Source organism: Myotis davidii, unplaced genomic scaffold (assembly GCF_000327345.1).
Source record: "Myotis davidii unplaced genomic scaffold, ASM32734v1 scaffold175, whole genome shotgun sequence".
Lineage (NCBI taxonomy): Eukaryota > Metazoa > Chordata > Mammalia > Chiroptera > Vespertilionidae > Myotis > Myotis davidii.
Genome location: NW_006286972.1, coordinates 943,019 through 943,288, shown reverse-complemented (window position 1 = coordinate 943,288; position 270 = coordinate 943,019). Strand labels below are relative to the sequence as shown.

At 63.0% G+C, this 270-nt stretch overlaps 1 protein-coding gene across 2 annotated transcripts in view; it reads right to left on the bottom strand.

Moving 5' to 3' along the window:
• GABPA (GA binding protein transcription factor alpha subunit) overlaps positions 1 to 270 on the bottom strand; it is a 32,108-nt gene that overhangs the window by 31,592 nt on the left and 246 nt on the right. The gene's annotated exons all lie outside the window — the stretch shown is intronic.

The window sequence follows — 270 nt, the reverse complement described above, 5'->3', positions numbered from 1 at the left end:
GCCCCTGGGCCCTTCCCGCGGAATCGGCTCTGAGAAACTCCAACCCCCCTCCCGCCTCCCAGGCACCCCCGGGCTCGGAACTACAAGTCCCAGCAGGTGGCGCGTAAACGAACGCCCCGAGGCAACGGAGGCTCACGAGGCACAAAGGAGCACAACGCCCCCGTCCGCTTTGTGTTATTACACTGGCACTTTGTCGGGACGTTCATACACTTCAACAACCCAAGGAGCAGGACTGCTGGCGGATTCGGGGCGGGAAGGACTGAACTCAGG